Raw genomic sequence first — 13,316 nt, forward strand, 5'->3', positions numbered from 1 at the left:
ACCATATAACAAACTTTTTTCTTTTTTTTTTAAATGTGACATTTCAAAATCTAACATGAAATACTGCACTACTATTATGGCTTCCGGTAGTATAATTTAGTTGTTCATTTGATTACATAATGTGTGTGTGTGTGTGTGTGTGTGTGTGTGTGTGTGTGTGTGTGTGTGTGTGTGTGTGTGTGTGTGTGTGTATTTGTTTTTATTAAGTCTAAATTTTAAAATTCTAGGTGATGCAAAACCTTTGACTACAGCTGTATGCAAAATGAAGTGCTAAATTCAAATGGTGGAAAGTGTTTATTGGCTTACACACGGAACAGAAATGTAAACATGAAGCCTTATTTCGACAAGGGGCAAACTTCCAGGCCTTTGGACATATGCTAGCAGCCCTTGATGTAGCTCCCTGTCTATTCCTCTTTTACTGCCAAAAACTCTACCTGAGTCTCGGAGTAAACGTGACACAGGGAAGCCCGTGTGAATGGCGGTTGGAATAATCCCTCGGGCATTGTCAGTGCTGCAATCATTTACATAATAAAAGTTGCTTCCTTTGTTCTTTCACACTAACTGCTGCCTATTAAAACCAGCTCATGTACTTCTTGCAGGCTGGCCCAGGCTTGCCTCCCTACACCCTTAGCCAGCATATTCTAGGATGTGTTCTGGCACGGATTTGCTATTGACCGCAAATCACTCAGAGATGAGTCATCTCTCCTTTCAAGTGAAATTCCTTGACCAGCATTCGTCGGTGTGCAGTTCAGTGCAGAAGCGCGGCTTGTTCTGGTATTCTGGTTATGACTCATTTGCAGATCAGTCAGTCTGGGGATTCACAGGGGTTTTGATGGTTTGTTTTTTAAGACTTTTAAGTCTTATTCACAAACTGGAACTCATTTCAAGTTTATTCCTGTTTGTTTTAATGAATTATCTAAAGCTGGATATAAATGAAATGGATCTAGACTTTTGGAGACTGTCAATTTCAGCATTACAGTTTTATGAACACAGCCCTCTTATATGTAAATAGAATCTGCACTCCACGTGGCAACAAAAAACTTTTCATAAAGGATAAGTATATCACAATTACATTATAGTATATATGTTTTTACAGAAGCTGTTTTGGTAAATGTTTATTTCAAGGCCATTAAATATCTTTTGTAGTATTGCACACTATAACCATTGTTTATGTTCATCTGTACTTCGCAGTCATTCACATTTCTGTTCAGTACAAGCGGATACAGTGGCACCTCCAATAAACAGCCCTATACGTTCTTTATGAACTGGCTAAAACTGTTTTAACTGTATTACAAATGTGAAGTTCATAAATGTTATCAAGTGTCAATATCATTGAGTTCAAAAAGAGTTTAACATTGTGCCAGGGCGAAGTTGCTGTGCTCAACTAAAGTTCACCAAATAATTTGAAGGTTTGAATTGTCAGTTATGCAGTTCTGACAATACAATTGATAAAAGTGTTATTAATGTTGTTTAATTATTTTTTGTTAGCATTTTAAAAATGAAGAAATGCCTCGACTTCTGACTGTGCTTTCAGATCCTCTTGTGATCCACTGTTATTGTTTGTTCAGTATGTTTGTACAGTCATATCTCTTTCACAGTCTGCAGATACAGATACAGATATACCAATCCCACAGTATACAGGCAATACATTGTTTCTTATACAAAACAGAACCCCAGAATCTTAGTTACAATACATGCAAGACCTTTTAAACAGTCTAAATAATTTAAGTTTGAGACCCACTTTATAACTGTTCCTATGTCTTGACATGTAAGAAAAAACCTTCTTTATTTAAATGATCAGATTTCATGTCTTGGGCACAGTGAGACTGGCACATTTTCAAAACGCCAGTTATACTTTGAGTCACTAAACAAAAATCCTGTCACTACCAACTGAGGAGCTCATTTAAGACGAGATAGATCATTTCCTCTTTAAACTCATAGCAACCAGTTTAGTTCTATATCTATCTGTCTCAGTACAAGTCTTTCATTTGAGTACATGTGAGTTAATCTGGCATGGTCTATCTGAATTACTCTTTCTGTTTCAGATATGTAGCTTGTTAATACTATGGAAAACATTATGCTTGTTGCTGACATCTAGTGGGATAAATTGTGTTACATGGTACGGTTCATTGATGATACAAAACAACCAATAAAAAAATCATGCTCACTACCGTAGCAACTCAATGGTCGTGTTTTTGTAAATGTACTACTACTGTCACTGCCACATATTCAACAGCTCATGAATGCAGTCTTCATATTTACAATGTTTCCAGAAGATAACGACCAAGCCGTTTAAGGTAATGGCTTCACATTCAGTTTACATGTGTTCTATGAATCCCTACAGTAGGTCAAGTTTGATTGTGGGTATTGTGCAAGAAAAATGGTACCTTCAATTCTTCCTATCCTAGATAATTATCCATACCCCACCATATTCTCTGGGTCTGTGAACAGGAACATGTTCTCAGTTCATCCTCCCTGGTTAAATAGGGAGTTTATATTAGTCCATGTCAGAAACCCACCACATTCAGCACAGCTGGCTGTCTCTGGTGAGGAGGCCCAGGACTGGCTGGATGAGAGGAGTCTTTCTTGGCTCTTGTTGGCATTGTGCCTTCCTGTAGCCAGAGCCATTATCCTTTTCAAACTAAGAGGAACCAGCTTCCAAAGATAAGAATGTGAAATTGAAACAAGCTCAAAGGTTGCAGCCATGTCAGTGGAAAGCCACTGCAGCAATGAAAGACTGCATCATCACGGTCACTGACCTCTCAAAGTTTAATTCTAAATATAATCTAACAAGGTGAAGCATCTGGGAAGGGCACAGTACAATAGCACCTGTTGCTGGGAATAGTGATACTGTAAAACTTCCTAGAAGTAAACTGCAATTAAATTCTGAAGCAAAACCTAAACCAAGAAAGATGACTCCCTTTGTCACTGGTATACTGGAGTACACGCTAGGGTAGGTTTGAGCTTCAAGCAGTACTTTATTGAAATATTCAAATTCAGAATGAAATATTAAAACGTCCTAGAGGTTTACACAGGGACAAATATGAGTGAACTAGCAGATTTGACAGATTCGCTTTGCATAGTAAGTGTGCATATTTTCAGAAAATGCTTCTTGCCTGATTTGCTCACTTCTATTATTCATTTTAAAGAGAACGTGACATGGGCCCTATTTTGAAGCAAGTGGAAGGGCAAATTTTCTGCAAATGATAGAAAACATTGTAAAACCAGCACGAAACAGTTCAGCTGTGGTTCTGAGTAGTTTCTTTCTAATGTGCCTTGCTTCACAATAAAGCCACAAGTGTATGTACATGTACATCCCACAGTAGTGTTTATCAGAAAGGAGACCTTTCTCTTGTATAAACGGTGGTGCTTGTGGGAGAAGCTGCAGGTTACTTCATAGTGTCATGAGTTTGCTGGCTTAATTTCCAGGTTCATGGAACTGTATGTGTATTGGAAATGTGAGCAGAGTCAGATCTCACTTGAGACACTCCCAGAGTGAGACCTGACGGCTCTATGGTGGCCTGGCAATTTATAATTCAATTCACACTCCCTGAGGTGGACATTCTGCAGCAGAAATTTAAAGGATGCTGGGGAGGCTCGTCTTTTGTATCCTTTGTGGATGGATAAGCTACTAAGAACAGCAGCCGAATATTTCCTGTAATAAGTTGTTTCTTGCTAGTTTTGCTCTGTTACAATTGTTTAATTTCTGGATGAACATTTCCCTCAACGGTAGCTTAAAACTAAGGGTCCTTTGAGTCTGATACGGTATTGAAAAACTAAAATAATACATGCTCCATCTGAATTACTCATGCATTTTACAAATAATTATCCGTTAAGATTAAAATATGTACAGTAGTTGCTGGAAGGGCATTATGTGAGTTATTTTGAGCTCATTTTAGATAATAAGCATGGGTATCTGGCCTTGACATTAACAACATTGCAAGGACCACCCCTCAACTTAATATAACCAACTTGATTGATTCATCTCTGGTCCACCTAGCCTAAGGGCTTTAAACGACAAGCCGAGGAGTTTAAAAACATTCAAAAATCTCAGAAAATGTAGCCAATCACAGCAGCCCCTCGGTTGAAACCACACCTTCGTCCCTCCCCTAGGTCCTTTTGCTCTTATGACACACATACGCGAATCACTTTCTTTGGTATCTAAATGTGGTACGATATTCTGACAAAAGGCCTGCTTTTTCGCCCATAATTACTGTTTGTAGATATACTTTTAGTACATCCACACTGTATTAATCCGATTCATAAGTCATGAATTAATTTAAAACAAATACGTAAGTAAATAAATAAGTATTCGTTAGGCATTCTATAGCACTTTGGAAAGAAAATGTTGGATGTTGTATATTACACGTAATCTGCAAGACACATTTACTGTACTTTAGAAGTGCCAAAAACCTTTGCAGTTTGTTGTTATTATTATTATTATTTTCTTAGTGCTCTGCACAGTTTTATAAGTCATGGCGCGAGCACTGACATAGAAACTATCCCGCCGCGTGCGCAGACGGGTTGCGCGCTGCGCGTGCTAGCTAGGGCAATTCACGAAAAGAGCTGCGGACGATTCTTTGAGTAGGCGCCCAAACCGCCTGCGGCACCAACGCAATCTGTAGCGCGTATTGTTGTGAATGAGGGGGTGATGACGTCAACGTTCGAATGTCAACAATGCAGCGATTGAGAGTAGGCGTTCCATTAGAAAGTAACAAACAGGAGAGAAGGATCTGCACGCTGCACACTGCTATTCACCCAACAAAAACAACGCGAATAACAACAACCAGGCGCCCCTTTACTCACCCCTGAACATTTCACCTTGTCCACAAAATACCTGCAGCTCGGGGGCTTTGAGAAACTCCACAAGGAAGTCACCATGTGAAAAAAATCTTACTTGGTGAACAGACAAAAAGGCTGGATTGCAAGAAAAAAAAAAATCGAAAGTTAAAAGGTGAGCAGCTGTATAAGCATTGTACTTCTTTGCTGTTGGCATTGCACAACGGGTATACGGTTACAAAACGTGTGTGTGTGGGGGGGGGTGTGGGTGGTAATGCTGGCGTATTAGGGGCGCTGAACGCGAAAAACAAATGCTGTAATGCGAAGAAAGAAAACGCATGTGTTCTGAATGCAGTCCAGAAGCGTGTATTGTTGTCAGCTCTGCATTTCATTTCAGCTAAAGTTAGATTAACCAGATAGCTAGATTATTTTTTATTTGTTTTTATTTTTTTCATTTTACGTCTTGCACATCCTGTCCGGTAGTCAGCTGGTCATTATTCTTTTAGTTTGTGTGTGTGTTGGATGCAGTCGGAGCCGGGTGGGGATGGCTCTGCAGTGTTAGAGACAGAGCTGTCAGTTTCGAAGGCTTTGACCGATCACACGGCCATGGCAAAGGGGCAGACACGATGTTACGATTTAAAAAAATACAAATAAAAAACATAGTGTGTTTTTTACTCCGTATCGTCGGATTAAAATAGAATCTACTGTACCGGTATCGCAAATTGTTCTTGACCTCATATATTAATACAGTGATCAATGAAGGAAAACAAAATTGCATAATAATAATAATAATAATAATAATAATAATAATGTATTTTAAAACAAACCGTTTTGTGTGAAAACGCGAGTAACGCTGTGGTATTCATTCATTGGTTAACAAAGTATGCGGCTAAAAGCAAGAATTACACTACCGTCTCATTTATCCGCATACAATCAGCGAAATATTTGCTGTGTAAGGCAGGCGCCGCTGTCCTTATTTGGTTCAACAGCAAATGAAAACTGCACTTGTGACCCCAGGCGTCTGCAGAGATATCGACGGTTTTATTTATTTATTGATTTTGCTATGGGATATTTACTTTGCCGGATTATAATAGCATTACACAAATAGTATATTTATGTAACGTTTGCTGAAAATATGGTTCCGAATATTGTAGTGTATTTCCCTTTAACTTCACCTCAAATACATTCTGGCTGTACCCGTGTAGCATTGTCCTGGCGGATATTCATAGACGCATGTTTGGGTATAAATGACCCCGTTTTAAAATAGAAGCAGCTCGTGTGACATGCTGTCTTATATATATATATAGTTGTGAGACTGAAGTAAACTAATTTCTTGTAGCACTGTACAATGTGAATGGCAGTATTTCCGCGCACAAAACGACAATGCAGCCCTTGTGAATCGCATTGGTTTCTTTGTCCCAAACTCTTGAACATGTCAACTTGATATGATGCGGTGCCACATCGAGAAAATGCGCTTTTAGCAATGCTTTAGAACGCACCACGTTTTACTGTGCCTGTTAAAAGTGTAAAATCAAAGCTCGGTGTTGGTGTTGAACTATTTGCGCTACTGTAATAATGAAAGTCACTCCTTTGTCTAGTAGTAATGTTAAAGAGGTCAAAGTAAAATGATTGAATTTGCAGGGATTTCAATTATTTATATTCAGAGCATCCAGCATTTCTTTGAGTAAAGCAGGAAAGTAGAAGCTCAGATTATTTTTTCCTCCCTCATTACAATGCATTGTAAGGAAATGAAATGTTATTCCTTTGGGTAAAGATCTGGCTGTCATGAACGAAGCTGAGTGTGAACTCGTGCCCTCCCTTTTTGCACACCCGCTATTTTTAAATTATAGTGACATGCTTCTAAAAATAATAGCCATTGAAAGCTCTGCTTGATTGCAATAACAGAACTGGCTGGCTCTAATGACATGCAGCGCGTATTTAGGGTGAATGCATTAGCTTTGTCTGGCTTCTTAAACAGATAATACTTATTTTTTTTGCAGTGCTTAATTTTGTGCTTTATATGCTATACAGCTATGTGTAGTGTTTTAATTCACTGTTTAAGTAGCAAATATACTGTGATTATGAATCCATATTAATTGTTAATTGTAAGGGGGGGGGGTATTAAACCATGCACAAATGCTTTACCTAATTGAAGAATTAACATGCACACCTTGTTTTATATTGATGTTATTAAGTAAGAAATGTGCGTTTTGAACTGGAAAAGGAATTGAATAATTTCACCAGAAGTGTTTATAACTACATACTATTGATGCACAGTACAGTTCAACTATTACATATTCCTATATTTAGCATGCTGCGTGTGTTGCAAAGAAATATGTATTGTAAAATTAGCAAAAAAATACAGAGTAATACAACAAATGGCAAACCAGTTTAGACATACACTTTTAAACATGCATTAGTTTTGTTAGCTGATTGCAGTAATAGTATAGGCTTCTAGATAATTCCACAATAAACACGTAAATAGTGACTCACCAAATACAAAGTATCCTTTTAAATATGTTCAGGGCCTCTTTGCCATCCACATGTACATCACTTGAGGTGATGTATTTCTTTACCTCTTTTTGCTATGTGCTGTCTTTTTTATTCCTTTCAACTTAAAAAACTTCCTTGCCATTCATTATATTTAAATCCATGCAGAAGTTTACAAACTGTGGCACAGTCTGCATCTTTGAGTTTTTTTAAGCAAAATAAGTTTAACTGTGACAGTTTCACTGGCCATGTCATTTTTGTCAACAACTGCTATCACCTGACGAGGCCCTAGCATGGTATAAATGTACTGGATTGGGGTAGGGGGTACTGCTCTGTCTAGAATGTTTAACAGGTCTCTTTAATGTCAGACTACAGTCAAATTTAGCAGTGCTTCCAGAGTCTGAATGCCCTAGTTTGGGAAGCACTACAGAATCAGCCAGCTGCTTACTCATGGTTCTCTGTCTTTGTAGGATGCACTAACAGAGCACAGATCAACAGACTGTGATTGAAGAACAGCATTTGCTGGCTTTAAAATACTAAAAATATGGATTAGGAACTTTCCAAGAACAAAGATTGCCTGTCTCTTAAGCTGAGAAAAGAGTCCACATGCTTCTGTACATAAGTGTATGGAAGCAATATCATACTCTGAGACTTCTGACAGTATATCAAGAATAAGATCCTGATTATCAACAACACATTTGGTCACTTCAAAATGGCTTGTCCAGCAAATTTCCAGCAATCTCTTTAGTGTAGGGCCTTTGTACTTTTGAGTAAGTTAGTGGTGATGAAAGAATGCATACAGAGAATTACAAAGATCAAAAAATCTCTTTGCACATGGTTCACTTTGAAATGCATGCACCTAAGTGCAGCTGATGGTTGTAACAATGTATCTACGGTATGTGCCTTCCTAGTGGTCTTTGCAGCAAAGCCTGCACACCTCCATTAACTCCACTCATTGATGCACCATCATAGCATTGGCTGATGATGTTGTCTGCTTTAATGCCTATTCAGAGAGGTGTTTTAGTATCTGAGCTGTATTGTATTCTGCATCCAACTGACGTAATTCAAGTAAGCCAATCAGATGTTCCTCAGGTATAGAATCACTAACAAATCTCACAGTGATGGGCATGTTTTCTACATTGAACCCACTAGATGCAGAATGCATATATTTGTTTTTAAGTACCATTTTTCTTAATGTCTCTATCACCTCGAAGGGGGAGTTTATTGAAAACAAGAAAACGCACTCTCCAATGCTGTTTTTCTCCCCTTGTTTTGGGCCTAACAGAGAACCAATGGTCTCTCCTGTTGCCTGTCTCTGTTTAAACTCACTCCGGGTATGGTATAGTTAACTCACACACTCAGAAACACAAAATTCTACCAATCTTCTATTCTGTCTCATCCTTGACCTTTATTATATTAATATAAAGAGAACAAATTCTAAACTTATTTATAAAAATACAGTAAAACAAAATACAGCTGTACCATTAAAAGACATACAACTACAGCTCTTCTTGCGTTTGCGCAGCTTATTTTTTTAATCGCCCCCCCCCCCAAAAAAAAACAACTAGAAAAAAAAAAAAAAAATTATCCTTAAAACGGGATGTCTTTGGCAAATCCTATTTTTAAAAGCTTCTTTTTCCCTCAATATTTATGATGCAAGATGCAGTCGTAGATTGGCTGAAAAAGTACCGCAGTATCCAGTACTGAAAACTGTAGCTTAGGCTATACTGATTAAGTCTTTTATGTTTCACCATCCCAAGCAAAATAAAAACCAAACAAACAAACGCTCACTCCAAAAGTCAGTATAGCTATCCAATTTAAGTTTTCCTGGTTTGCTGCTTTTAGCCAGAACACTCCAGCGAGCTTGTCTCCATGTTGTAACGACACAAGAAAAATGAAAAATATGTAGCCAAAGAAAATTATAGTATCTCTGAGCAGCGCACCAATATATCATAGCAAAAAAAACATACAAAATAATCATCAGTCAAACACGTTCGATAATTGCTCTAACTTGAAGAAGTTCAGCTGACCGTCCAGTTAAGTCAGTGAAGAAATAATCCATTCTATCTGTATTTATTTAGCAAAATTAAACATTTTACATTTTATCATTTACCTTAAACATTTTTTTCCACTGTATATATTTGACTAGGCTACTTTGTTACTTTGAGATATACCTTTACTTTTTTTTAAACGAAATAAACAACTCACTGTGCACTCTGCTCTTGCCACCATACAGTTTGTATTTTCTTTCCCCCTCTTTATAGTGTGGCAGGTAGAGGGACAGCACTTAAAGAAACACACCTCCACTGAGCCAGTACGGCACACTACCCCCCCCCCCCCCCCCCCCCCAGTAAAAGCTAACACTTCCAGGGGTTGCTTGATCTTGGTCTAGCTCATCCTGTGTACACCCTAGAAATTCGTCAGTGCTGTCTACTTCATTAAAAATTCTCACCTTACATCTATAATGAGGGATAAAACGGTTTCAGGTTAACAATATGAGCAATTCTCAAATATTCACCATTATTTTCCCTAACAACTTGGTAATTAACAGATCCAAGTGTTTTAACAGACATGTAAGGACCCCTCCACTGTGGAGATAGTTTGGCAAGATAAAATTCAAAAGTCTTGGACTGAGGATGAGTGCATGTCCACACTCTATCTTTGAGTTCATGACTTGTCTCGTCTATTCTTGTTATAATTTCTCTTCTGTCGAGACTGTGCTTTTAGAAGATTTTCTTGAACTCTTTTGTGCATCTCTGCTAATTTAGAAAAAAACGTCAAAAGGAAATTCATCAGGCCGAACATCACACTGAAAGATGTTCTCCAACGGGCCTTTGAGAGTTCATCCTAAATTAATTTTCACAGGAGAATATCTAGTTGATTTGTGAATGTCGGAATTCATAGCAAAACTCAACTCTGACAGGTATTGATCTGCTACGTAAGAAGCAAGCATTGGTTTCAGGGTTTTGTTGACTCTTTCTGTTAAGTTTGTTTGTGGGTGATATGAAGTTGTCAATTTTTTAACACCCAGCCATTGATCACAGACGTCCTTTAAAACTTGAGACACAAACTGTGATCCACAATCAGACAAGGAAAAGTGAGGCGTTCCCCACCTGGGGAATACTTCCTTGTAGTTTCCTGCCAACTACTATGCCTGTGGCATTCCATAAGGGAAATAATTCAACCCACTTTGAATAGTACTCTAACACAAGAAGTAACTGAGTATTTCCTTTAGTACTGTGTGGCAAAGGATCCATCAAGTCTAGGCCAAGGATAATGAACTTCTGTTTGTTGGATTTTCCCAGCTGATAGTCGGTTTTCCAGTTTATAAGCCTGACAGACTTGAGAATCTCATACATAATTTGCATCATCGTTCCACAGTTTAGGTCAGACATACCACATGCAATTTTTATTTTCAAGTCTCCACTCAAAGGATTGTTGTGGTAAGCATACAGAACTGGAGTGTGCAATGCTTGTAGGATATATACTTGATAAAGATATCCCTGTTTTGGCTGTTTCACTTTTCTATAGACTTTCTCTTCCACTAACTCATAGCAGTTATTGCGTTCTGAATTTGTGGAAGCTTCCTCAGCAAGCAGAAGTGTTTGATACTTCTTGGTCATTTCATCGTGCATTCCAGATATCCTCATCACTCAGTGGAAAAAGGTTCAAACCTCTCTTTCTGTATGCAGCGTGTCTGCACACTCAGAAATGTTTTCAAGAATGGAAGAAGAAATTCTTGAAAGAGCATCTGCAGCACAATTCAGTTTTCCCTTTTTATTTTCAATGGAGAAATAAATTCTTGCATGCGCAACACCCACCGAATTAGAGGAGAGTTGGGTTTACTAGTGTTAAAAACAGTGAAGCGTGATTAGTCACTACTGTAAAATGTTTCCCTTCTAAGTAGTGTCGCCACTTTTCTAGAGCCAAAATTACTGTCAAGCACTCACATTTGGTGGTTGAGTAATTTCTTTCTGGTGATGTTAAAGATCTATTGGCATAAGCAAGAACTTTTTCTGAGGATGGAGAGGTATGTTGTCCTAGACCACAGGCACTTGCATCAGTATACATAATGAGTGACAGTTGCAAATTTGGATGTTTCAGAATTGGAGGTGAAATCAGACAATTTTTTTAAAGACTGGAATGCAGTTTGGCACACAGTAGTCCATTTTAACTTGGCACCTTTCTTCTTCAGTGCATTCAATGGTTCAGCAATTTGTGAAAGGTTGGAAACAAACCTTTAATATCACCCTGCAATGCCCAAAAATCTTTGAATTTCCTTGATGGTTTTAGGCTCAGGAAAACAGTTGATGGCTTCAGTTTTCTCAGGATCAGCCTGAATCCCTTGGTTGGTTACCACATGTTCCAGAAAGTTAATTTGCTGTCTGCAAAATTGACACTTCTTTAAATTCAAAGTGAATCCAGCCCTTTCAAGTTTGCTTAAAGCTGCTTGAATATCCCGAAAATGTTGCTCCACACTAAAAGAATGATGATGTCATCCAGATATACAAACCAGATATTCCATAACTCTCTGGTTGGTTGCAGGAGCATGTGTTAATCCAAATGGCATTACACAAAATTCATATAAGCCAAAAGGTGAACCAAAGGCAGTTTTCGTTTTACTATCACTGGCCATTTCAACATGCCAGTATCCGCTATTTAAATCCAAGGTGGTAAAAATAGATGGCACAGGTGTCATTGTCCATCAAATCAACAGTACGAAGGTCACTCTTGAAATTAGGACTTAAAGGATGTGCTGAAGTAAGAATATCTCTGTTACTAAAGGGGAACAAGGCTAAAATATGCACAAGAACACAGAAATTGGACTATGGAACAATAGGATGGACAGTGTAAATGGATGGACAACGACACCTGTGCCTTCTGCCAGTTGTGCTGTCAATTCAACGCTTGTCTTCTTTCTATTCCTTAAGGATATTATCTTCAAGTAACATCCTTGTTAGACAGCTTTTTGGGTCTTCCAGTCCTGGGTTTGTAAATTATAGATGATGTTTCTCTGTACTTGTTGATTATACATAGGATACCACACCTTGATGCAAGCTATTTCACTCAATGTTTTAACTTCTTTATGCAAGTCAAGGTTGTTATAATAGTAGAATACACTAGTGGAGGCTTTGCGTACATTGTTGATGCACATGATCATCAGAGTAGAAAAATGCAACATGTCTAAGGCTTTTGCACAGCAGTGTACTTTAGATAGTTGATTGTTTCCTGCAGTATTTCCAGCTCTTCTCACTGTCTTCACAGATAGATAAGGATTTTTGCATGGAACGCAATTGGATAATAAAGTCAGGTGATGATTTCGATCTCTCGTTCCTGACTTCACATTACTAACACTGCCTTAGGGCATAATGACGAGAGAGAAGGAATCTGAGTTGCAAATCTCAGTACAAAGGGGACGCAGCCGGAGCACTGTGTTTTTGTTTGTTTATTTGTGTAACAGGACTAGCAAGTTGGAAAGCTGCAGCCACAAAACCAGCACAGACCCCACAGCACGACTAGCACTGCAGAGCACAGATAACCCAGCACAACAGAGCAGCACTGTACCACAACCGCAGCACTTTCCCGTGCACTTGTGGATTACTGTACTGTGTTATTATTTTGTGAAACCTTTTTGTTTAGGATTTAAAACCCGCCGTTTACTGGTATAGGGGTGAAACGGGGGGGGGGGGGGGGGGTTTCAATCCCAAATAAAAAGATTTCACAAAATAACAACACAGTACAGTGATTATTATTAATTAAAAACAGGCTGTTTGGACATTGTCTTTGTCACCCACACCACTCATCTCCTGACAGGCATGTATGCAAAGAGATCAGATTGAAAAAAAACATAGAATAGACGGCAAACCTTGACGTACGCAGCCACGGCACAGTACTGCAAGTGCTCTTTCATTTGACGTACATGCGAATGTACATGCGTCCTGGAGCTGAAGTGGTTATCAGTAAAATGTTTGGTATAGGGCGAATCATTACCTTCAGAAGAAGTCCAAGACATCACTTGCACATTTCCTGGTTGAAATAGACATTTT

The 13,316-nt window shown here is 38.4% G+C and overlaps 1 protein-coding gene across 1 annotated transcript in view; it reads left to right on the plus strand.

Annotated features, from left to right (window-relative positions):
* The first annotated feature begins 4,645 nt into the window (after positions 1-4,645).
* Positions 4,646-13,316, plus strand: part of bach2b (BTB and CNC homology 1, basic leucine zipper transcription factor 2b) — a 91,844-nt gene continuing 83,173 nt past the window's right edge. Inside the window, exon 1 of the mRNA XM_041253686.1 lies at positions 4,646-4,954. The gene's annotated coding sequence lies outside the window, so the exon portion shown is untranslated. The remainder of the gene's footprint in view (positions 4,955-13,316) is intronic.

Source organism: Polyodon spathula, chromosome 6, assembly GCF_017654505.1.
Source record: "Polyodon spathula isolate WHYD16114869_AA chromosome 6, ASM1765450v1, whole genome shotgun sequence".
Lineage (NCBI taxonomy): Eukaryota > Metazoa > Chordata > Actinopteri > Acipenseriformes > Polyodontidae > Polyodon > Polyodon spathula.